The 26,241-nt window shown below is 34.2% G+C and overlaps 1 protein-coding gene across 9 annotated transcripts in view; it reads left to right on the top strand.

The window, feature by feature from the left end:
* Positions 1–26,241, top strand: part of Tbl1xr1 (TBL1X/Y related 1) — a 144,805-nt gene that overhangs the window by 61,275 nt on the left and 57,289 nt on the right. For 6 of the 9 annotated variants that reach the window (XM_078043673.1, XM_078043676.1, XM_078043680.1 and 3 more), the window contains exon 2: positions 8,193–8,267. The gene's annotated coding sequence lies outside the window, so the exon portion shown is untranslated. Of the gene's footprint in view, positions 1–3,242; positions 3,320–8,192; positions 8,268–24,982; positions 25,086–26,241 lie in introns of those variants that run through there. The other 3 variants (XM_078043675.1, XM_078043677.1, XM_021729818.3) reach the window with 2 other exon arrangements.

Genomic DNA, 26,241 nt, shown 5'->3' with positions numbered 1-26,241 from the left:
AGCATACTAAGTATTCTAGGTATTCTAATCGCATATATGGATTGATAGTTTATTATAGCAAATCTTTGGTTCTAATAAGGACAGCTCAGTGCTTTCTATCACAAAATCTTAGAATGATAACAATAGCTATCATTTATTAAGTGCTTTTTAAAGCCCCAAATACTATTAAATGTTTGATACACATTCTTTAGTGTAGTTCTTACAATAACCCCTTTGAAAGTAGATAATATTATAATCTTCCTTTTACAGGTGTGTAGACAGGTTTGAGAGATTGAATAACCAGCCTAATGTTTCGTACTCAGTAAGTGGTAGAGTCACTGTATCTTTGAAGTCCTGTTCTAGTTTTGAGTAGTTTTCTCTACCCTTTTTCCTGGTATTTGGTAAGAAACAGATGAATCTGTGAAGTGGATGACAATGCAAATGTTATTGAATAAGTGAATGCATTATATAATTAAAATTATAAAGAAGACGACGTTTGTGTTTTACAGTTGTATTTTTAAGGTTTTTATGTGAAATGTCCTAGTATGAAACAATTGGAAAGAAATAAGGAATTTGGTTTGGTTAGAACAAGGACATAAAATGTTCAGATAGTAGGAGAAGGGAAGCAAGAAATAAATGGGTGTGATAGAAGGGGTAAGATAGGGATATAATTACCTTCTGTTGAGTTCCATATCATATTAACTGCCAATAAACCTAGAAGACTTGAAATGCTAGCTTCACAGAAAGCCAGGCCTTTCAAAGCAAAGAAGGAAATAATCTCTTGCCTTCTTTGAAATAGCACAGGTATAAACTCAAACCAGTAAACTAAAAATATCTTACAAATATCACAGAACACATGTTTTGATAATATGAAAGTTAAAAGAAAGTTTAAGAAAAGTAGTTTAGTTCAGTCCCCTTTGTTTTATGCACAAAGAGATTGTTAAATGTTTTTGAGTATCTTGTTTTTAACAGAGATGATAAAATAAGCATTCATCTTTGTGTTGCTTGTGTAGTTGATATCATTGAAATCTCAGACCACGTTTACAGTAGGTATAAGTTTCTATTCCAAAAACAAGTTAACTGAGGTTCAAAGAAGTTCCTAGACCAAGATCACACTGCTGATAAGAGTCAGAAAGTGGACTGCAGATGACAGATCTTAAAATTCTTAGCCATCCTCCGTTAGTTGTCCCAGATCTCTTTCCAAAGACCTTCTTACCCACAAAAGATGGTCAAAGGTTTTAAGGAAAGTATCACTTTACTAAGGGAGGTCTTTTTGACTAAAGAAGACTTTCTCTCATTTAACCTAAAAGTTGTATGCTGCATCCTGGATTTGTGGAATTTTGAGTGGTTTTAAGAATTTCTTCAGGATCAGTGATGTTTGTGGATAATATCTGGTTTGTTGCTTTTTTTTTTCCTCTATAAAATTTTATTGAAATACCCATTCATTTCTGTTTTGTCTTTGGCTGCTTTACTACTTAATATTAGAGTTAGATAGTTATGAAAGAAAGTCCAAACGACCTGCAAAACCAAAAATATTTACTTTCTGGTCGTAGATACCAACCCCTAACTCACTGCATGGCAGTGTCTGAAAACTCTGATTCTGTAGTTATATTCAGCCCTCTGAGTCTGTGAGTCCTGTTAAGTATTCAACCAGCAACTACCGAAGATAATATTCAAAGGAAAAAATTCCAGAAAGTTTAAATATGTATAAATAAAAGAGAAAAAAATTAGAATGATTGAACATAAAAGACTTATATGTGAACACGAAAGTTTAAAAATGCATAAATAAAAGCATAACTTTGTGTGTGTGTGTGTGCGTGTGCGCACGGGCGCTGGGGATTGAACCCAGGGCCTTGTGCATTCAAGGCAACTGAGCTATATCCCCAGCCCAAATCATAACATTTTAGAGCTCTGAAACTAACACCTAATTTAATATATATGTATTTTTTAATTTGTGTCAAAAGCACTTCAAAGTGGAAGTTTTCATTTTAGTATCTTCCTGATGACTTATTCGTAATTTTTTTATTTAAAGAGGCTTATCCTATTTCATCACTAACTAAAAATCAAAGACACTGTTTTTAAAATGTGCTTGAGAGGCTCTTTGCTTCAGTGAGAAACATCAGATGTGTTCAGTGTCATTCTGAGGTTACACCAATCGGACATTGATTACATTTGGGCACATTCCAAATCTGTTATCATTAAAAAGTTTATCAATTGTGAAAATGTTTTGAGTGTTAAGTTTTTAACTTACAAAAGGAATACTATAACTGGACTCTACAGGCACAGCAGCACACAAATAGCACAGTGTAAATGGCAGAACTTCACAGAAGTACCCAGCCAAGGGTGCATAGTGTTCATGGCAATCCTGGCCATGTTGTCAGCCATGCAATTTTTCTGATATACAACTGTGTCTTCTCAGAGAAAGGTCTTCTTTTGGCTTGTTTATATTGTTGACAACTAATTGCACCTGAATCCTGTGCCACTCATTGTTTAGGGCTTTCATAAATGTTAAGTTATTAAACTCTCATTATTCATTTTACAGATTAAAAAAACGGAGGCAATGAAAAGTTATAGTAATTTGTATTAAATCACTTAGCTAGTGTACAGAGCCAGGATGTTCAACTCAAACTGTGTGGACCCCATAGATCAAGATTCTTTACCCCTATATCTGTGACTCCCCCTTTCCCCAACTTGTCCTGCTAGAGTCTGATTTGCACAGGTATCATAGAGGCTAGTGCTGGCCCTGATAGCACACTTGATTGCTGAATTGGAAGAGACAGAACACACATGTAACCAACCAACCCCATATCATCCATCTAACTAGATGATTTCCAAGATGGGTGATAGAGCCAAGTTTCATTTGCTGTGGCCATTCATTTATATGACTTTTTTTTTTCCATTATAGTGAGTAGAAAAAAAGTACCTTTCTAAAATTTGTCACAGATAGCTGAAGCTTATTTAGTCTTTTTTTTTTTTTCTTTTTCTTTTTGAAGTCAGTGCACCTTTGGTGTCCTTCATGCCTTTTTTGGTAACTCCTGTTTTATAGTCATGGTCTCTGTTTATGATGTCCTCATCATCATTGTCTTTCCTTTGCACGTTCAGTTTTAAGAAGACAGATTGAGTTTATCTTGTTTGTCATTGTTAATCTTAAAATTAATAAAACATGTACTGATTGATTGATTGATTGTACTGGGAATTGAACTCAGGGGTTCTCTACCACTGAGCTGTATACGTAGCCCTCTTTATTTTTTATTTTGGGACAGTATTGTCAAGTTGCTGAGGCTGGCCTCTAACTTGTGATCCTCCTGCCTCAAGTCTCTGGAGTCACTGGAATTAACAGGTGTGCATCACCACACACAGCTTAATTTACTCTTGATAATAGTATTTTTCTCTATGTCTGAGAAATACTTCATTTACAGTCTGATATTTGAAAGAAATCATTCTTCTGCTTCTCTTCCCCAACAGTAGATTAAGAATTAGAATCTTGGGGCTGGGGTTGTAGCTCAGTGACGGGTAGAGCACTTGCCTAGCATGCATGAGGCACTGGGTTTGATCCTCAGCACCATACGATCAATCAACAAACAAACAAACAAACAAACATAGATATTGTGTCCATCTCCTGTTTAAAAAAAAAAAAGACTCTAATTAGATCCTTTCCCTCCACATAGGCTAATGGAGCTTTTAGAGGATATGACTAACTTGCAGGTTCTACCCTAGACCTTAAATCTGAAAGAGGGATCCACTAAATTATAGCTAGGTTTGAATCTGGAAGGTCCTTTCTGTAGTTCAGAGTTATAAGACCCACCATCCTTGGCAGAGCTATTCTCATTTCTGCTAAAAAGGTATCATCCTGGTGAATGATTTTTGGGTTCTGGTAGCCTAATTAACTTTTCAAATTCTTGGTATCTTGAATAAAATATTCTGTCCTTGGGGAGAGTGAGAAAGCTAATAAGGTCTAGGAATTCTCTCTTTGACTTAAGTGCCAATGTACCTGATCGTATTGTCTTCGACAATATAGGTTGATTTCCCTGTCCTCACTCTAGTATTTCTCAAAAAATCATGCTAATACTGCTGTCTGACCTATGTTTTTACCATTCTACTGGTTTCATTATCCCAAATTACTTTATTAAAATAACAAAGGGTAGCTGCTTTGTGCTAACAAGAAAATAATGTAAAATCTGAAGTATTTTGAGGCATTTTAAGTTGTACCATTAATTTAGTACCTTGTTTTTTGTGGAAGAAGAAATTAGTTGTAATTATATTAATGATGTGCTCACATTTTTAAAGAAACTGACAGTCATGTATATCCGTCTACATATTTTAATGTCATGTTTTTAGTATCAACTAAAGTTTGTGGAAGTTCTCATTCAGATTCTCTATTCTTGGTAGTTATTAAACTGCTGAAGGCTTTTGATGGGTTGATGTTAGTGCCTAGTTATAAGTTTGGCTTATAATAGCACTAGAAATTCCTCAAATCTTAAACTCTTTTCTTTAGATTGAGTTTGTGATTTTTATTGACTTTAATTTGCATTGCTTATTCTGTGACTGGTTAAATTTTGAAATACTGATAACTTATTTTATTCCTATGCAGTATTTTGTCTTTTGTAAGTTTAATAAAATATTTAACCATATATGAAACTAATTGGACTGAAGTACTAACTGGATGATTACACATTAATGCATGTTTATAAATTTTTCTTTACTTTGGTGGATGTGTGGCCTTAAGAATGACTTATTTTTAGAAAATTGGTGTTACAATACAAAATTCTGAGTCTGTTTTTCCTCAAGTCATTTGAATAACAATGAGAAGTGAAAACATAGGTGATAATAGCAAAGCTGTGTTTATTTTGACTGAGTCAGATTTCAGGGTCAATTATAGCTTATCCCTCTTCCTCCTTTCTACCTACTTTAGTTTCTGATAGTGTAGAATAATGTCTGTCTGTCTGTCTCTCTCTCTCTGTAACTCCATGGGAAATAAGGATAGGGCCAGGGGTACAGAATATAGTGCTTCAGCGGATTTGATATATGTATAATGGGTTATTAGGAATTGTGATGTTGAAGGCAACTAATAAAGTTTATTTTTGTAAAATGAATCAAATCAGGGAGGTTCAGCTGAACTCTGATTTGCAAATATATTCCTTTTTTAATTGATCTATTTGCAGGTAATTACTGTTGTGCTATCAATCATGCACTAAGCAATTTAATCTGAATTTCATTTGTGACCTCCCCCTCTAGGAGTTCATTTAATTAAAAAGATATGTATATTTTAACAGTGCTGAGGATCAAACCCAGGGCCTTGTGCATGCTGAGCTACATTCACAGCCCATTTAGTAAAAAATCTTTCTATGCTGAATCAATTCTGGTTAAGATTCTTATATTTTTCTTTTAATTTTTCAGATGATTGTTCCAAATTCTTCACATTAACTAAAAGTTCATCTTTAGCTTCTGTTTGTTTAAGCATGCCACATATATTTTCTTGAATTTATTGCTGGCCACTGGGTTGAGATTAGATTTTGTTGCTACACTACATAATAAGTACATTTTCTTATTGTTTTTGTTGTGTTTGTACTTTTTCCTAGGGAAAGGGTTCATAATGTACATTTGCTTTTCAGAGGGTTCTTCAGATGAAATCAATTCCAGAGATCAGTTAAAGTACATTTTGTCATTTCACAGAATATTTACAATTTTAAAAAAAAATCTTACCAATTATGTGTAGGTGGGCAGATCTTAGGTGTTTGTGTAGTCATCAACATCTTTCTATGCTGAAAGCCTATTCTAAAATTAATCCTTTATTTTAGGTAAAATGTTCTGAAATACAGATTATAAAAGCAAAATATTTATTTTGTTACAAGAGGAGCAATTAGGCATAAAGTAGTTTTTGTGGTGTGATTCATCATGTGCTTTTTGATTTTTTTTTTTTTTTTGGTCAATGATGAAAGATCAACTTTTATTGGCTGCCTCCTGGAAGCAGAACTAAAATTATTGGTATAACCAGGCTTTCTTCAGTATTTTCAAAATAGCAGTTCATTGTTGAATTCTTCACCAATGTGATTTATTTGTGCTTTGAGTCTCTACTGTTTTTATTTTGAAAAATGTGTGTACTATATATGAACTATATATGTCCAAGGTACTATTCTTAGTGCTGTGGAGAAACAACAGTAAAATGAATAAATCAATTCCTGGTCTCCAGACCAGAAACTTCTTCAAAAGTTTGATGGGGGTTGGGACATGATAAAAGAATAAGGTACTACATAGCTCTGAAAAGGGAAGTGTGCTGAAGGGGTTCTTATTTCTGTCTTTGAGTAGTGAGGTGAATAACCAAGGGAGGAAGCTAATTTGGATTGAAACATTGAGACAAAGAATGGGCTAGATTTGCTTGTATATAGAACCATGGAAGGATGGTTCTGGTGGGTGAATGACAGGATGACAGCAGAAGACTGCAGAGAACAGTCTCTATGGTGAGAGTAGGGGATGCTGAGTGAGATTAGTAAGGGAGAGGTATAAAATACATATTTTGTTTACTGAATAAGGAAATACTTTGCTATAAATAGTTTTAGCACACATTGTTATATTGTCTTAAATGCATCTCTAATTTTTGTTATCACTTTATAAAATAAATGTCTTTAAAAATTCCTTTAGATTATATGGTATAAATGCATTGCACAATGGCAGGGTATGTATAAGTGAGTTGACTAGGAAAACATTTGTGACAGAAATTGAAATATGACCTTGTATATACTTCTAGAAATTCTTCAGATTTTCAGGTTGAATTGTATGTGCTAATTGGTACATCTGTTGGCACACTGTTTACCACAGATTCATTTACCTTTCAAATCCCAGAATCAGAATCAGATATTTATTTAATCATTTAATTATTTATTAAATCACTACTGTAGTCTTTTGCTTACTTAAGGAACTATAGACTAAAAGGAAATGTTAAATGAAGGAATGATTATAAGGGTAGAGGAAAAACATAAGTGAAAACTGAGAGATATCTGCAAAGGTGGTGAAAGACTCAGTGACTATTAGTAAAGTAAGAGAAAAGAGGGAGGGGGTAAAAAACTGGAATTATTTAATTTAGTATTCTCAACAAGGTATATGTGGTTTTATGTGTGTTGTATATGTACAAATGGGTCAAACCAAATATCTGTTGCTGTAGAGTGCTATATTTATGTTCAGTTTTGATTAAAGCATTTTGGTTTTAATATTTAAAGACGAGTTCAAATATGCACCCTCATTTGTTCCTAATATCGGGAGGGCATGTACAATGTGGTGTATAATGGTATTTGTAGTAGAGTGAGGACTGCACAAAGCACCAGTGGCATTTCAGTTCTTTCATTGCCATATATTTTAGCTTACCATTGTGAATTATCTCGCTTACTCACGTTCATTATCTAGATTTATGAATTATCTAGTATATTAAGCAAATGCCGCCTAAAGATTCTTGTAAAAAAACTGCATGTAGGAAGAATAGGAATGAAAAACAGAATGGTACAACTGCTAATTATAAACTACTAAAGTAAGTTCTTTCCCAGTCATGATGTTCATAGCAATAACCTTTAGGTAAATAGACTAGCAGTGTTACTCCATCACATTATAGACCTGTGCTTGAGCACATGGGGAACTGGGGGTCAGCCTACCACTAGAGTCCTCTCTCTGAGACAGTGTGGGATTACAGTTGCTTGAAAGGTTTATGGGGTATAATGCACTGAAATTTAACAATTGAAAAGGGTTAAGGTATACTCTGTAAAATGTGAACTCTGAAAAGAGTTTTAAAAGTTCTGAAGGAAATTGTTGCAAAACCAGTTATCTGTTGCTTTTTATTATTAATCAAAATGTAAAAGTTCAAGTTTATATCATTTTTATAGCTCATGATTTTGTTATGAACACAGTATATTGGACCTCAATGCAGTACTTATTGGAATGTGTTGAACTGAATTTGGGATTGAGAGCACTCTGCAGATCCATCTCTTTGAGTCTCATTTGTTCACTATGTCAACCTCTTAGAAGTGGTCTAAAGATACTCTGAATGGCACTCAAACATTGCTGCTTTTTTTTTTTATACTTGCTTGAGATGTTTTCATTGGGTGGGGTGGGGGGTACATTACAGGCATAAATAAAGAATACTTCAAACATGTAGGATGGTATAGAAAAATCTTAAACTGAACTTATTTTAGGGCACACTGAATACTTTACTTTTCCTTTTTTTTTAGAATCAGGAACAGCTTCTTGTGTTCGGTGGTACCGGATCTTCAGTTGCGCATCCCTACATCAATGCACTGCCAATGGTAAGAGACTCTCCAACCCCGATTGTCAGTGTTTAAAGACTGTTATTATCTTGAAAATACTAAAACTTCTCAACAGTTTGGCAAAGTGCATGTATTTTAAAACTAAGTAAGTTAAAAACGTATAATTAAGTTGAAATAATTTTTGAGTATTTAGCAAAGAAACCCTTACTTTAAGGATTTCCATTTTGTGTAATTTTTATTATGTCTTAATAATCAGTCTTACATAGCATTGTGTTTCGTCAAATGACCTAAACCACAAATAGAATTTTCTCACTTAAAATTCAGTAGTCTTTTGTTTTCTGTCCAGCATTTTACTCAATTTTGGGGTATTGAGTTTATCTTAATATTTTTAGTTATATGCAGTTAAATGGCTAAAATTCTGCTTACATTCTATTTAACAAATATATTTAGATACTCAATTCTTGTCTACTTAAAAAGATTATTATAATCCTATCAAATCAGCCATTTGGTATAACAAAAACTACTGGGCTTTGTGGGTTTGGGATTTGCTCTGTTTCCTGAATATGCTAGGAATCTTTGGCTTTTGGCAAGGGCTCTTATAAACATTAGATGATGGATTGGATTACATTTCTAAGGTTTATTCTAGCTGTATGCTAAGTGATCTCATTTACTTAAGTACAATTCAGAATGATTTTTCTTTACAGAAGTGAATTCTTTCCTAAATAGAATTGCTGTATATTTAGGGGATCAAATAGGAGAATGGAGTTTTACTGGTTTGTTTTTGATATTGGGGATTATATTCAGGCCTTGCACATGTTAATTATTATTGTCCCACTGAGCTACATTCTAGGCCCAATTTTCACATTGCCAAAGAATTAATTGCTTAGAAATATCCTCTATTTAAAGATGTTTTCTATAGTGTATTGCCAAAAAGTTTAATTATTTTTATTTTTAGTTTTAAACATTTAATCTGGGAGATACAGAAACTGATTTGAGTTTTGTAGAATTTGGTAGGTAATCATAGGTTTATCAGTTTGAGTTAACAGGAACTAGAATAAGTAAGATAACTGTGAAAATACTGCTGGGAAATGATTCTTTTTAAAGATGGACTTTAAGGGTGTTGATGAAGAGGAAAACTTCCTTTGTCTCAATTATTTTCTGAATTCTTATTGTGGAAAGAAGTGGATTTTTTTCCTTTTCCTCTTCCCATTCTCTATCTGCTCCTTCCTTTTCATTTTCCTACCCCCTGTAGTTGGTAGGGGAGGTTGAAGAAAAAAAAAAAATGTTCCCCAGCTTTAGCTAGCACAGAGAATGACTTTATTTTTTCATCAATTTATGAAGCACTAGGCCCTTTAGATTGCTTGGGTGACCAATTAATTGTCATTACATTTGCTGTTTCCCGTGAAGCACTGAAGAATTTCTCATTTTGTTAGAACTACTCCAGGTAAATCAGCTCTTACTGTGGTCTTTTCTTAGCTTTTTTTGTTGGAAGTTCACATTTGAAACATGTTAGTATTCTTGGTTGTTGGAATATTACTACTGTGTTATATCTTCCCTGAGTATCATTTGCACAGACTTGCTGTGTGACTTAGTTGCAGGTGCTGTGCAACCAGTTATTTCTTCTAAGGCCAGAACTCCAGTAAATTTTAAATGTGCTACTCACATAGACTACCCTGTTTGTTTTGTTTTTGCAACAGATCATAGACTATGTTTGATAAGATTATCCCAAACATATTCGCCGATTTCATTGAAAACCCCTGAAATCGTATTTATATCATGATCACAGAAGTTTAAGCTTATTGTTCATTACACATAGGTTAGTGTTAAGAGATAAAGATGGCAAAGATGACAACAGACGTGCTTGTAGTCTACCTGATGATCCAGAAATCATTTCTACATATTTGTACAATATGCTAGTAAATTCATAGATTGGTTCAAAATGGTGAGTTTCCTAGAAATAGTGCTGCTGTTAAACCTGTGTAATAGTGTGCAGTAGTTCCCCTGTATCTGCACTTTCACTTTCTAAAGTTTCAGTTTTCTTCCTGTATGGTTTGACAAGATTAAATGGGAAACTCTAGAAATAAACAATTCACAAGCTTAAAATTGCACACTATTCTGAGTTTCAATCTAAAGTCTTGAATAATCTCACTTTTTACGGCATGGGATGTCAATCATCCTTTAGTCTAGCATAGCCACACTATCTGCCTTCCCTGCCCATTAGTCACTTATTAGCCATCTGAATTGTCAGATCTACTGTTGCAGTAATACAATGCTTATGTTAAAGGTATCCTTATTTTACTTAATAATCACCAAAGAGGAGTAAGAGTCGTGATACAGAAATACCAGGGTATACAGCATGGAAGAACAGATTAACTCTGGTACTATGTGGTAGTGTTGTAGGCATATAGATGGGGGAAATGATATATATAGGACCATTGGAGTTCCAGACATCTACTAGGGGCCCTAGTAGATAAGGGGTGACTACTGTATCTTATGTTTTTCCTTTAAAATTTTATATGTGAATACTTTAGGGAAATAAGTAGTTATCCTCAGTACACCTATGCCCACTCACAACAAAATTATCATTGTTCTTGATAGAGTAACCCTGAGGGATTTATAATAATCTTTATTTGCCTTTACTCTTTACTTACTTATTACTTATTACTACACAAATCACTACACTTACACAAATTACTTTAAGTTGTACCTTAAATGTCCATGATTGTTACTTTCCTATATGAATGTTTCACACTCCTTTTGTAATTATTCATTGCATTAATAGGACCCATTGGCCAATAGGTATATATAATTATTTTGACCTATTGTTAAAAAAATACTTATATTTTAGTTGTAGTTGGACACAACACCTTTATTTTATTTATTTATTTTTATTTGGTGCTGAGGATTGAACCCAGGGCCTTGTATGTGCTAGGCAAGTGCTCTACTGCTGAGCCACAACCCCAACCCCTTGACCTATTATTAATTTGGAAAGAATAGGCAGGTGCTAATAGGCTCTTATCTGGCTGCAGTAGTTGCCAGTCTTCTCTTTAACAACCATGTGCCCATAACAATTCCCAATGGCAGATTATTTTGAAGTCAATAATTTATCATATAATTTTATTCATAAATATTTCAGTATTTGTCTATAGAAATATAGACTATCAAGAATACAAAACTTCAGCACCATATTACACTTTAAAAATTGACATTTCATTTTCATTTGAAAAAGGATTTAAGTATACTTTTTAAAAATTGTGGTAAAACCAAATAATATAAAGTTTAAGTTTCCCATCTTGTATATGTATGAGAGGAGGTAGGTGGAGTGCTGGGGATTGAACACACAGCCTCTTGCAAGCTAGGAAGGTGCTGTGCTACTGAGCTACATCCCTGTCTCTTTAAAAGATAAAATTGTATTTGCTTGCCATGGTGGCTCATACCTGTGATCTCAGCCACTTGGGAGGCCAAGGCAGAAGGATTACAAGTTTGTGGCCAGCCTCAGCAATTTAGAAAAACCCTCAGCAATTTACACAGGCACTGTTTTAAAGTAAAAAAAAAAGGGGGGGGGTGGGGCATTGGGAATGTAGCTCAGTGGTAAAGTGCCCTTGGTTCAATCCCCAGTATGTTTGTATGTAATTTACATACATGCATAACATTTATTTTTATTTCTTGAGATAGGGTCTTGTTAAAGTGCCTAGGCTGGCCTGGAACTTGTATCCCCTACCTTAGCCTCCCATGTAGCTGGGATTATAGGTGTCTACCACCTTGCCTACCTAAGTTTACCATCTTGACCATTTTAAGTATACACTTCAGCATTGTTTGCTATAATCACATTGATTTGTAATTGATCTCTAGAATTTTTTTTTTCATGGTGTTAAACTATTACTTGTGCCCTGTTTCCTCTAGTCCCAGGCAGTAGCCTTTTTACTTCTTGTCGTCCCTGCTACTTTGTTAGTTTGACTACTTTAAATAGCTCATAAAATAACATCATTACAATATTTTACTTTTTAAAATTGTCTTCTTCTCTTTAGTATAATGTCCTGAAGTTTGTGTTGTAGCCTGTAACGTTATTTCCTTTTTTTAAAAGGCCGAATAATACTTGGTTGTCTATACATACCACATTTTGTTTCTCCTTTTATTTGTTGATGGACATTAGGATTGCTTCAACCTTTGGGCTCTTGTGAATAGTGCTATTGTTAACATGAATGTGTTATATTTCATTGATATCCTAGTTTCAATTCTTTTGGAATTCAATTTTGGAATACTAGAGGTGGGATTGCAGGTTTTAACAGTAATTTTAGTCTTACTTTTTTTTTTTTTAAATGAGGTTGGGGGATTGAACTCAGGGCCTTCCACATGGTAGTCAGGTGCTCACTGGGCTTACATGTATCTCAGCTCTAGTTTATCTTTTTCAAGGAATTTTTATACGCTTTTATGTAGCAGAGTCACCATTTTACATCCCCATCTTAACCTTAATAGTACACAAGATTACAGTGTGTACACATTCTAAACAACTTTATTTTCTGTTTGAGAGTGGCCATCCTAATGGATGTGAGGTATTGGCAATAATATCACCAACATAAGTTAGTTGTTCCTAAACTGCTATTAAATAATGTTTCTATAGAATCTGAACACAATTCATACATTTTACTTGATGTACAGGTTATGCTGCTACCCGTTTATTTAAATTTTTCCCCTTTTTTTTGTACTGAAAAACTTTCCACATTATATATTTTGTTAGTGTATCTTTGTAGAAAAAAAGTACCTCTTTTCCTTGTATTTTCTGCAAATCCTAATTAGATATACAGCTCCTCTTTTGGGGAGGCAGAATATTTCATAGGTGGTGCTAAGTGCTCCCATGAAGAGGCATATAACACTTGTTGATTCCATTCATGATATTGTCATGATCATTGTATAGGTTCATTATTTCCTTGAGAATGTACTAAAATGTCAATATACAAATGACATCATGCTTAGCTGTGATATTTCTGTAAAGAGAAACTTCCATCAGATATTTGGTTACTCTATGGCACAGTTCTGTTTGTGCAGGTAAGTTACATTGGAATGTTTGTTTCCTTTCTTTGCTGATTTTCAAGGACTTAGTTGTTACCTAGATTCCTGGAAAGATAACCACGAAGGGTTTTTTTCTTGTTGTTGGTTGTTTTTCCCAGTGTTATTTTGAGTGTGTACATGTAAACATACAATGTGTTTTACTGCTTTGTATTAGCATTCTTATTAATGTCAGATTGTCTTGGCCAGAGGAAGCTTTCCAAGTTGATTTTGAGTCTTTGACATGATGCCACTAATCTGGTATTGTTCATACAAGATGTTTATAATCTCTTATGCATGCTCTTCCTTGGTCCCCAAATCAGCTCTGTCTCTGAGAAGACCTCGGTTTCTTTTAGTGTTTCTCCCATTCTGTAAGTTCTCTCTTTCAATTCTAAATTGTTTCCTTTGCTCTGTAGAAACTTTTAAATTTGATACCATATCATTTATTCTTTGGATTATTTCTTGAACTTTACGAGTTCTATTGAGGAAGTCCTTGCCTCTGCCTAGATATTGGAGTATTAGCCCTGTTTTCTTCCAGCCAATGCAGTTTTTGGTTTAATTGCAAGATGTTTGATCCATTTTTAATTGACTTTTGTCAAAACGAGTGATACGGGTCCTTTGTTTATTCTTATATGTGTGGATATTCAATTTTCCTAGCACCAATTGTTAAAAAGATGCTCTTTTCCAGAGTATGTTTTTGGTGACCAGTTGACTATATCTTTGGGGAAGACAGGGCATCAACTCCTTTGCACTTTATTTTGTTTATGACCTGACCTAAGGTCAGTAAAGATTCCAGATTCTTTGTAATGAGAAGTGGAAATTTTCTTCAGGAGAGTTGAGTGAAGGGGGGATATGGCCTTGGCACTGCCAGCCTCTGCTGTCTCCATGAATATTCCATTTAATTGCCAATTCCTATTCTTAGTGTAAATTAGCAAATCATCTACATTCTTCAGCTTCTTTGTATCTCTTTAACATTTTTTCTCTCAGAATTTGATTATCCTTAAAAGAACTGATAAAAATTAAGTATGGCCTGCCACTATAAGAGTAAGAGCTCAAAAATATTGTGTCCCAATGAAGAGGTAGCTACCCTACCAAGAAGTAGTTTGCTGCATATTGAGGATGTATTGGGTTAAATTAAATATATTACCAAAATAAATTACACCTGTTTCTTTTTCTTTTTTTTTCATGTGGTTACTAGAATACTTAGAATTTGCATATGTGGTTTTGCATGGTGGCTTGCACAATATATCTGTTGGAAGGTGGTGTTCTAGACCTTTGAAATTACAACTACCTTGCTTGTCAGTTTCCTCCTGTCTGCTGGAAACTGGTAATCAGAATACTGAAGAAAATGGGTAATGCTAATATTTGGGAAGACTGGAATGATCCTCTTGTAAAGGTTCCTAAAATTAGATCCTTGGATTTTATTACAAAACAGTTTTCATTGCATATTGAGTCAGTCCTCATTTTACAAACGGGGAACTAGTGCTATAGAAGTTATCCCATATCATATATTTTTGTCATAGTTACTGAACCAAGACTTGAATCTGATCCCATTCTTAGTTTTAATTTTCTTTTAAATTCTGCATAAGAGAATGTTCTTCAGAGGTGAACTGTAAAGAGTTTTCATGGGACCACAGGAGAGGATAGAATGATAGGGATGAAAGCATCTTGGTGACAGTTCTCTAGCTTTGTATCCTTGTTGAAAATTAAACAACTTATTATTTCAGGAAATTTTTTATGTATTAAAACTTATAATTCTGTTCTCTATTTGTATTCTCTTTCCTAGGAAGATCATTTTTCATTGTTACTCTCATTTTTCTATACTTTGTTATCTATTTTTCCATGTTTTTTTCCTAATTGTAAAGTTTCCATTTGTTTCTTTTTATACTTATAAAGTGAACATCTCTTTTCTGTCATTCCAAGTGCCTCTTTGTTTGATAATTCTCATATCTGGATCTTCTCAAGTTTGGCATCTATTGTCACAATTGGTCGGCTTTTCTTGGATCTTTGTATGTTTATTTAATTTTGGATGGTACCAGCTCTGGACAATGTTAGTTTTTTTAATTTGTAATTTTTAAAATTTAAAGCAGGTGATAATATATGGTTAGGCTCAGACTACAAATTCTTGAGTTTGTTTTTGTGGATTTTTTATGGCTCTGGGGATTGAATCCAGGGCCTTTCATATGCTCGGCAAGTGCTCTACCTGTGAGCTATATCATGGGCTCCAGACCATTAAACTTTGTCTTGCTTGTGGGCAGTAGTCCGGAATCATTTCAGTTTTCAAAGCCTTCCACTATGTTGCTTTGGGTCTACTCCTTGAATTGTCCCACAGAACTTAGTTTGGCACTTGAACTATGGCTTTCATCTTTAGTTTTGCAGACCTGACCAGTGCAGTAAGAAGCATATGCTCTGTGAAGACTTTGGAGTGAATTTGGGAATTATTTTGGTTAATATACAGAATTATAGGATCCCCTTCTGCATTCCCTCTAGCCTGGATTTCATTTCATATGCTTCATTACCAGAGACCATATTTCCTGGTTTAGTTTAGCTCTTTTCATTGAGAAGAACTGGCTTAATCAAGATATTGAGGGTGGGAAAAACACAACAAAAAGGTCAATTCTGTGTTTTAACAAATGTGTTCAGAAGAACAGTAAAGTTTTAATTCCAAAAAAAGAATACTGTTTCCCATGGGACAAAACCTCCTATTGGGATAAAACCTCCCACAAATATGACCATAGTCTCTGGCAACATATGAAAAAAGAAGCATTATAAGATTACTGTAGATCAAACCAAAAAGAAGTATAAAACAGACTGGAGTGGATTCTTTAAAGAGACATTGGAACTTCCAGTTTCAGTGTTTTTGCTTAAGGACAGGATCCTGTTGGCAGAGAAATCAGAAGAATTTGGAGTTAACCACAGTGGCTGTAGAGTTATGGAGTTATGCAGGAGAAAGGAGTAGGAGATCTCAGAAAACCATGCTGACAGTGTGGCTGATTCTTAATCTGCAGACTAGAAAATGGATAAACAGACCTGAAGCTATTGAGCAATTGAAAAGAACAAACTTTATACCTGCAACAACATGGATTTATTTCAAAACACTGTTGATTGAATATAGTCTTAACACAAAGCTGGACATAATGTGTGATTCCATATATATGACATAATAAAAACCTAATCTGTTGTTGTAGAAATGTGGAAGACACAAAGCTAATAATTTATGCTGGGAGGAAAAAGAAGTAGTTGACAGGGATGGGAAAAGTAAAAGTTGAAGTTTTACGAGGGTGATTTTAACATTCTGTGTTCTTTTAGGGATTTCAGTTAGTTATATGAATTTGGCAGAACTCTTTGAATGGTATAGCTAATATGTGTTCATATCAATGATGGGCGAGCTGAAGTATTATGTAGGAAGTATTTTGATGACTGACTTTGTGATGAATACTAGAAAATGTTAATTTTAAAGTCCATTTGGTTGCTATGTAAACATTTTTATCTGTATGTTTGAAAATTTTCATAAATATAACAATAAAGCCAGTCAGTAGATGTTCTCTAAATCAGGTTTCTATTATTAATATATGTTTTGTGGCATTTTTCAAAATGGGTATTTTTTAAAATTTGAAAATAGTTCAGAGTTCATCAGTGACTTGTTTCTGCTTGTGCATCAAATTCTGAACTACTTAGTTTGCAGATAGAAGTATAAATAAAACTGAGAGAATGAAACATGCCTAGGTGACAATTTGTAACAGTCCCCTGTATCCATATATTGACTTTTCAAGGTTTCCTTTACCCACATTCAACCACAGCCTGAAAATAATAAATGGAAAATTGCAGAAATAAACAATAAGTTTTAAACTATGTGCCATTCTGAATATTGTTTGAAATTTTGAACTGTGGTATTCTGTCCTGACCAGGATCTTGATAATTTCTGTCCCACTGTATCTTTTCTGTATATGCTCTCCACTTTTTATTCACTTAGTAGCCATTTGGGTTATTGGATTGACTGTTGCTTTATCATAGTGCTTGTATTTAAGTACCCTTATTTTTACTTATTAACTGCCCCAAAATGCAAGAGTAGTGATGCTGACAGATTGGATATGCATTGTATTTCCTTCATGTGAAAGGTGGAAAGTTTTTATAGTAAGATAATTTGAGAGAGACACCATATTCATATAACTTATATTGAAGTATATTGTTATAATTATTCCAATTCAATTATTCCAATTATTACTAATCTCTTATTGTATCTTATTATAATCTAAAGTTATAGTTATGTTTAGGAAAAATGTAGTTTGTGTGTGTGTGTGTTTATAAGATTTGGTACTATCTGCTATTTCAGGCCCATTGGGGGTCCTAGAATAAATGTATCATTGACGAATAAGATGGGGAACTACTGTAGTTCAGATTGATAACTCAAGATTTGCGGGAAGCCGTTCTCACACGTGATTGGGCACCTCCCTGACTGGGTGTGAGGCATTCGGCCAAGCTGTGTCAGAACTTATCCCCACCCTTTTTAAGTGGGAGAGCCTATCCATGTTGGGGTGTGACTGACCATTGACCCTGAGACCAGTGACTGACCCTGACCTTTGCCACAGTCTGGCTGGGCACAAATAACCACAAGGCACTTGTAGGTTCAAACAGGAACTCCTTTATTGCCTGAACTCCACGGACACTCCACTTGCACTCCCTGGGAACTCTCTCCTCCCTCTCTGGGAACTCAACAGGACCTCCAAGGGAACTCTGGGAGAATTCAAAAATAGCAGGAACTGCCCTATTGCCGAACAGCAAGGGTCTATATACAACTGAATACACAACCTGTTTCAATCCAGCATCATCCAGTCACAGCAATTATACACAGCTTAACTTAATTATCATCATCTTAATGGCTCACTGGCATCACCTCTCAACCACTCCTTCTGGCAATGCCATGTGCCATCCCTACTTGGCTGTGGCTCTCAACAGACCTTGGAATGCTGTCCCCCTCGATCTTCATTGGATGATATTTTCCCCTGAATTTCTTGTTCCCCAATAAAAGGCCACTCTCTGGCATGCCCTTCCTCTCTCCTGCTAGTCTCTTGTGTAAACCTCGATACTCCACCAGGTGGCAGGAGCTGGGAGGGCCATCTCTGACCTGGTCAAGAAAAAGGTAAATTGAGTTTATGTGTGTTTATTTTGATCTCACTAGTTAACTTCTATGCTTAGGACCTCTAGTACGAAGCTAGCGTGCTGGTCATGCGCAGATTAAGATTTTACATTTGGAGAGGGTGGATACATAGAGTGTGCTTATTCAGGTATGATCAACAGGTGATGATCCCTTGGTTTATTTTGAACACATTTTAAAAATGCTATTACAGGAAATGATTAGATTCTCTTCCTACTCTTCTAATTGCCCAGTTGTCATTTGTGAAGTGTGGTTTATGACATCTTCTAGTGTGTTGTATTTATTTTTCAGGAAAGAAATGCTGTCTAGATTTTAATGTTAGAATTGTTAGCCAGTTTGAAATGACTAGATTGTGTTTTAAAAAATAGTGTTTTCTTTCTTTTCTTTTTTTTTCTTTTTTTTTTTTTTTAGAAATACAGTAACTTATTGATGACTGTTGACAGATTAAAAAGTAGATTATCATTGTTCAGGATTTTGTGGTTCTTTTATTATAAAGTTTTGAGAAACAAGCATATTGTTATTAAATGCAGTCCTATAATATCTAATTGTACCCTTGCTAATTTTACTCTTAGGAAGGCTATTCTGGTAGACTGGGTTATAGCCCAGTGGTACAGCAGTTACCCAGTAGCATGGGTGACATCCTGGATTTGTTTCCAGGACCACCAAAAAAGAAGAGAAAGAAGAAACTTAGTTGGGAACAATCAAGTGGATTTCACAATTATGTCACATACCAACTAATTGTTTAGAAAAATTCTCCTTCATTGTACTTGTGCCTTTCTACAGAAGAATATTTTACCAGTATTTCAGCCAGCCTTCAATTTTTGCAGCAGCTGCTTTACATCTGTATGTTGTTGACTAAAGAAAATACTTTTCAGGGGCTGGGGATGTGGCTCAACGGATAACACTCACCTGGCATGCTCGGGGCTCTGGGTTCGATCCTCAGCACCACATACAAATAAAATAAAGATGTGTGTCCACCGAAAACTAAAAAATAAATATTAAAAAAATTCTCTCTTTCTCTCTCTTTTTCTCTTTTTAAAAAAGAAAATACTTTTCATAATAACTATACTTTTTTATTATTAAATATCTTAATGTTTAAGTCTCTTTGAAAAAGTGATGTGGGAGGTAAGGTATATGGAAAAAAATAGCTGAAAACAGCTCAAAACCAAAATAGAACCTTTTAAAGTATCATTTCTGTTATTTGCCATGAAATACGATGTTATTTGGTCAGCCCATTAGGATTATAAGTCATAATACTCAAACTAAAATGGAAAATATACAGTATAAATGAAAGTTTTGTTTTAGAGACTTTTATTTCAGGAACACTTGGATAGCTCAACCATTTAAAGACTAGCCAAGAATAAAATTTCATTCCCATCATGGTTGCTTTATTTTTGTCTTTGTTTCTACCAATCAGAGAGAAAGTTTATTAGTGACTCTGAATATTATGTTATTATGTATTGCCAAAATGAAACAGTCAAATGATTGAGAAATGAAATTGTGTATATGCCAAGTTATTTTAAAACCATTTTAGGTAATTTGCATTAACACAAACATTAAGAAACAAGTTTTTCTTTTCATTAAATGGTAAAAAGATATTCTGAATAAATTTTTGACTCATTCTCTGAGAGTTCTAAGTCTAAAAACTTTTGCATCATCATAAGTTCTAAGTAAATAAACATAAAACAGAACACCAGCTTATCTTTGAACTAATGGTTAAATTTGCTAGCTCCTGGAGGATTAGCTAGAACCAGTTAGTTATATCCAGGAAGTTGCAGTTAGAAAACCACCAGTTTTGAGCCTATTATTTGTTACAAATAGAAACTTGATTTTTCAACATAGATAAGGATCTTTGTGTTTTAGTTTTCTATCTTTTTATGTTTCTATGTGTTACCTAAAACAAATCACTTTTTTCAATTAGTCTTGTCAGAGGAGCCGAGTTGTATTTTGGGGAAGCTAGCTATAAAAAAATGTTACACATAGGGAAAATATAGTCATTAATGCAGAAGGTTATCACAAGCATAATTATTATTTTTACTGCATATTAAAATTGTTTAGTTTACTGTGATTATTTTTTGTCATTTTATTCTTTATCCAGTTAACTTATTCAAATATAGTTATAAGGTACTTTATTACTTAAAATAAGAACTAGCCCAGTAGTGTTTCTGTTCTGTTTTGTAGATTCACTTGGGCATTGTATCTGGCCAAAAAGTAAGTCTTTTCATGTCATAATTTGGTTACTTATTACCAGTCCTGTTTAGATGATAATATTAACAAGACTGGAATGTCCTGAAAACTGTTTTAGCAGTTAAAAGTTATAAAGTAGTTGCTTTTTGCAACTAAAATTTTGTGTCCTTTTAAACTTTACACCTAACAAAAATCCTACATTTTAATGCTTCTTTCCAAATTAATCTATAGACTTATTCAGTGTTAAAGCTAGAGGAAACCCTTGCTGATTATAATAGTCTTCTCTTTATCTGTGAGGATACATTTCAAGACCCTCTAGAACCCTGAAACCCGGGTATCCCTGGTCACTAGTATATAATATGCTAGTTTTTTGTGAATATATACCTATGATAAACTTTAATTAAAAGTAAAAGAACAGTGATAAATTTTAAATATAATAATCATAATAATATACTGTAATAAAAGTTATTTTAAACTTAGCAGTTTTTTACTTCTGTATTCTCCATTTAATATTTTTTAGGGCATGATTGACTGTGGGTAAGTGAAACTGTGTAAAGGGAGTTGTGTATAAGGAGGACTACTGTATCTAAATCAGTGCCCTCATTTTACAGATAGGAAACTGAGGTCTTAGACTAGAACAGAGGTCTCCTATCTCAGTCCATGACTGTTTCTGTTAAATCATGCTGCTTGATATTTGTATTTATGGAACTCAGCAACATCATATATAGGGTGAGCTTTTTTTTTTTTTTTTTTAAACACAAAAGTGATTTGCTGTTCTCACCAGCTGCTGTTCTTCATTCCTCTCATTTACTTTTATACCAATAGCTATTTTAACCCTTTATAAAGTCTAATAACTTATTTTTGGACTTTTAAAATTTTTACTTAGAGAGTTTTAGATACTAGCTTGGGATATAGTAAAGTGGTAAGAGTACTTCCTACTGTCTGCGGTGGCCTGTATTACACCCAAGCACTAAAATAAAAAACCAATAAGCAAAAACATCTTAAAGTTTGTGGAATTTTTCTTTTGTTGGTGCTACTATTTCTTAGCATTTGACTACTATTTTTAAGGGTTATACTCTCATTAAGATGACTACTTCTTGGTAACTACTGCAATGTGACCAGGCACTGTAGCAATAGTAGATTATTTAGATTGATTTGCCAAGGTTACCTTCCTGCAGGGAATTGCTCCTCCCAACAAGGAATTGTTAATGAGTACCCCTCTGGTGGCTCCATTCCTACCTTTCTAGGGCAGATGTGGGAAAATAGGAAGAGGTGCCCCCAGGCAGCTCCTCTCTGGGCTTTTGGTCACTGCTTAGCCAAGATAAGAGAAGAAAGGAAACCTAAAATTTATAATAAAGTCAAGTCACCCCCACTCCCTGGTGCACAAACTCTGGAACCCTTCCTCTCTGGATGAATCTCTCTCTGTTCTATTCTTTAAATAAAAATTCTTGCTCTTGCCTAGGCATTTCTCAGGTGTTTATTCTTCAACACTAGGGAAAGGGGACCCCATCCTGTCAAAACCAGTTTCACCAGTAGTCCAGAAATGATGTAAGCCCATGAGAAACTAGAAGAGGTAAAGGGAATTAATGTTTATTTCTTTTGTCTTGAATGACAATTTCAGATGATAGTTTTAGTCAAAATTTAGTTAAGGTATACACACTGCTTTGGGGGTACTGCATTGTTAGTCTCTTTCACTTTTAGAAGAACTTGATGTATTTGTCCTGTAATATTTCCCATATTTTGGCTTTAGGTTATTGTGTGCTTGAGCATATTCCATTTCTTATTCAGTGATTTCTCTAAAGTGGTAGTTAAGAGACTTGATTAAGTTCACTTTTAATCTTTGATCATAAGGTCCTTTTCCTTGTACATCATGCCACGAAACATAAACCTTCTGGTTATCTCACTTTCAGTGATACTGATATTGATTAGTAGGTTCAAGTATTTTTAGCCTGCTCCATCTGCTGTGGTCTAAATGCCGTTTTGAAATCCATGTTGAAATCTAATCTTCAAGTTGTCATAAGAGTTGATATCTTTCAGAGGTGACTGGGTCAGGAGGATTTTAAAAGAGGCTTGATGGAGTCCATTTGTCTCCTTTTTACTTTTTCATCTCATGTGGATGTAGTAACAAGGTACCCCATATGTTAGGCTGTAACTAGACACCAAGTGTGTTGGCACCTTAATTTTGATTTCTAGTTTAATATAATTTTGATAATAGAAGCCCAAATGAACTAAGACATCATCCGTTATAAAATTTCATAACAGCTTTTCCCCTAATACATTTAAGCACCATACATGATTGTGTCCAGAGATATTATTTTCTTAGAGATGAACAAAATGGTTATTTCCTAATTGTATGTATTTTATGCTTCTCTGTTGCTTAGATGGAATTCTGTAAAGAAGGATTTACAATTAGTATTGGGCTATCTTGAAATTGAATTTGTACTGAAAAAGCAGGTATTTACCTGACAGCCTTGGTTATCAATTTTTAGAATAATGAATTGATAGTACACTAACAAGATATTTCATTTTTAGCTTTTAAAATATTATAAATTAAGAGCTATATTTAATATATTTTAATGTAGTAGTTCTTTATTTTATTCAGACCATCTTTGGCTGATGAAAATGAGTCCCTTTAAGTTGGCTACCTTCTCTTTTTTTTTGTGATACCAGTCATTTCTGATAGTTTCTTTGCTTTCTTAAGGGACCTGCTATTTCAGGCTTCCTGCTTCAGCCCTGATATTGGCCATTACTCTAAGGAATTTCAATTTGTTTAAATGAAAAATGTTTATTTTAAGGGACTATAAGGTAGGCATGGTGTGCTCATTACCAATTGGGTTGTCATTAATTGGCCATGGGTCTTTTTAGAACTAGGTATTGCATGTTTTTAGTAAGAGAAAAATACTAGTTTTTAATGTATATTTCAGCTTGACTATGAGTACATATTTTAAGGCTTTATTTTCATTGTATGAATTTTATTGAAAATATTAATGTGATCATTAAAACTATTTTTTAATTCACTTCCATCATATAAAATTTTAAATGAAAGCAAAATAATTTAAACTATTTACTATCAAGGAGAATTATCTCTAGGATAATTTGACACATTCATCCTCCTACTTCTTGTAATCTCTTAGGATATTGCTGTATATTTTTCAGATACAGCCAATTTGAAGAATACTATACTATACCATGAAGAAGAGGCAAAACCTTTTCTATATTTATATATATTGTCTTATTGAAAATTTTGTTTTATGATGAGTAGAACATAATTTTCTTTCAGGGATTCTGTGTATGTGTGCACTTTCGTGCGCACACACACACTGAGGCAAACTCTGGGGATCAAACCCAGGGCCTTGGATCCTAGGTCTTGGACATGTTAGGCACGTGCTCTCCCATTGAGATCCATGAGTAGGCCCCATAATACCATTTTAAACTGTATTTATTTCCTTTATGATAACAGCTTCATTGGTTTACAGTAATAAAGATTTATTTTTTATTCGCCTTGCATATAGATAATATGGATTTACTGTGGGTTGCACGGATCCAGGACTTTGGAGAAGGCTTCATGTTGGACATGCTCAATCTTATAGCAGAAGAAAAAAGCAAGAAGCTAGTAGACACACTAATGTCTCTTAAATGGTATTTTCCACATCTGTGCAAATTCCATTGGCCCAAAGTATGTCATACAACCAGTGTTAAAGTCATTGAATTGCGGGTGAATAACTATGGTAGGAAAAGAAAAAAGTGGTTAAATTCTGAACAATAACTACAGTAGTGTCCTTTTAGCTACAGTTTGGGTTTCTGTGTTTTCAGTTACCTATGGTCATCTACAGTCTGAAAATATTAAATGGAAAATAACAAATTTGTGTGTGCTGTTTTGGGTGGTATGATGAAATATGTAGCTTCATCCTGTCAGAGATGCAAATGATTCTTTTGTCTAGCATAACCATCCTACATATGCTGCCAATCCAATAGTCACTTTGTAGCCATCTGAATTATCACATTAAGAATCTCAGTGTTAAATTGCTTGTATTCAGATAACCCTATTTTATTTCATCCATCAAGTCTTAGGTTTTCAATTATGCGCATAATTCAATGAAATAGACATAGTTCATTAAAATAGGTTGAAATCAATCTAGAGCTTACATATTTATTAACTAATATTAATATATACTATTATGAAATTGTATATTATATACTATGTTTAAGTTTTTATGTGTTCCATAACTGGAATGATCGGATAAAATTAGTTAATAATGGTCTGACAGTGTAAGGGTAGTATTGCTAGAAGTTTAATTTTGATGTATTGTTGTATTTGTTCCATTTTATTATTAACCTGTAACTTATAAATCAAACTTTATCATAGGTCTGTATATATAGGGAACAATGGAGCATATACAGAATTTGGCACTATCTGCTGTTTGAAGCATTCACTGGGGGTCTTGGAATGTTTTCCTCCAGGGAAGCAGGTACTACCGTCTACCCCTATACCCATGTATTTCTTCCAACTAGTTATCATAATTAATATTAGTTCTGATTTCACTTTAAAGAATTATCTGAAAGTCAGGTTAATGGATAATTGAAGGTAAGGGAGAAAGGCTTTTATCAGCCCTTGACTATACCTATTATCTACAGCATGGGAAGGGCAAAATAGTGGGCTTTTTTAAGTTTAGTTATTGTGTTGAATTTTGTCCATCAAAGATAATATGTTGGAGTTCTAACTAGAATACTTGTACTTCAGAATGTAATCTTAAAGAGGAAATTTGGATAAAACACAGGGAGAACATGTAGGAGTGCCTGGAGTGTTGCATCTGTAAGCCAAGAGCTGTGGAATATGGCTTCCAAAATTCAAGTTGAAACCCAGTCCCCATTGCGGTGATATTAAGAGGTGGGATGTAATTAAGTCTTGAGGACTTTGCCCTCATGAATAGAATTTATGCTCTTACAAAAAAAAGGTTGAAGAAACTCTTCCAAACCTTGTACCACTTGAAGGCACAGCAAGAAAGCACCATCTCTGAAGTAGGAATCCCTTACCAGATACCAGATACTAGCTCCCAAGACTTGGGCTCCCCAGCTTGTAGAATTGTGAGAAATTCCTTTTATTTATTGCCTGTTCGAAGTATTTCGTTCTAGCAGCTTGAAAGATTAGAAGAAGGACCTGCGCCTATCTTTCCTTGGCACCTTTAGGGGGAACATGGCCCTGCGCATACCTTAATTTCAGACTTCTAACTTCAAGAACTGTGAGATAATACATTTCTTTTGTTCTGAGCCACCTGTTTTGTGGTACATTGTTATGGCAGTTGGGAAACTGATGTACTGTTGGCTTGATTAGAAGAGTGCTGGAAGGAATGTGAGCAATAGCTATAGGTTTCTGTATTAGTGAGAGTTTACTGCCAAGCTAAAAACTGGGGGCTTTGATAGAGGAGTTCCTCAAAATAGAAGTCCAATAGCTAGGGAATAAGAAACTATTTGAGGGTAGGTAATTAAAAAAAAAAATTATTGGATAATAATGGGGGATGTCTAGCTGCTTGACAGAATTGATGCTCTCTGCTTGGATTGAGAATCACACCTTCAAATTTCCTCTCTTCCAGTCTGAAAAGGTACAACATACTTGATTAGTTCTTT

Source organism: Ictidomys tridecemlineatus, chromosome 3 (genome assembly GCF_052094955.1).
Source record: "Ictidomys tridecemlineatus isolate mIctTri1 chromosome 3, mIctTri1.hap1, whole genome shotgun sequence".
NCBI lineage: Eukaryota > Metazoa > Chordata > Mammalia > Rodentia > Sciuridae > Ictidomys > Ictidomys tridecemlineatus.
The sequence above is the reverse complement of the archived record's forward strand: the minus strand, read 5'-3'. Positions and strand labels throughout refer to the sequence as shown.